The sequence below is a fragment of the Triticum aestivum genome, chromosome 2D, assembly GCF_018294505.1.
Source record: "Triticum aestivum cultivar Chinese Spring chromosome 2D, IWGSC CS RefSeq v2.1, whole genome shotgun sequence".
NCBI classification, from domain to species: Eukaryota; Viridiplantae; Streptophyta; class Magnoliopsida; order Poales; family Poaceae; genus Triticum; species Triticum aestivum.
Genome location: NC_057799.1, coordinates 120,740,512 through 120,741,340, shown reverse-complemented (window position 1 = coordinate 120,741,340; position 829 = coordinate 120,740,512).

The following is an 829-nucleotide window of genomic DNA, read 5'->3' as shown; positions in this document are numbered from 1 at the left end:
TAACTCATTAGTTACAATGCTTGCAAGGCTTATAGTGATGTGTATTACTGAGTGGGCCCAGAGATACCTCTCCGACAATCGGAGTGACAAATCCTAATCTCGAAATACGCCAACCCAACAAGTACCTTCGGAGACACCTGTAGAGCACCTTTATAATCACCCAGTTACGTTGTGACGTTTGGTAGCACACAAAGTGTTCCTTCGGTAAACGGGACTTGCATAATCTCATAGTCATATGAACATGTATAAGTCATGAAGAAAGCAATAGCAACATACTAAACGATCGTGTGCTAAGCTAACGGAATGGGTCAAGTCAATCACATCATTCTACTAATGATATGATCCCGTTAATCAAATGACAACCCATGCCTATGGCTAGGAAACATAACCATCTTGGATCAACGAGCTAGTCAAGTAGAGGCATACTAGTGAAACTCTGTTTGTCTATGTATTCACACATGTATCATGTTTCCGGTTAATACAATTCTAGCATGAATAATAAACATTTATCGTGATATAAGGAAATAAATAATAACTTTATTATTGCCTCTAGGGCATATTTCCTTCAAGGTTGACCTAGTCGAGGGAGTGGCGGGGGAAGTTGTCGTGGTCGTAAGCGGAAGAGGAGGAGGACGACGACATGAAGAAGCGGGAGGAGGCGAGAGGGAGAGGGACGCCTCCGAGTCCAAGCTGTTGCGGAGGAGCGGTGACGCGGAGAGGTCCGACGAGGCGGCACCTGACGGGCGGCCGCCGTTCCGCTGGAGGAGCAGGAGCTTAAGGGACCTGGACCTGTGCTCTAGCCCTTGGAACACGATCTTCCCAGATGAGT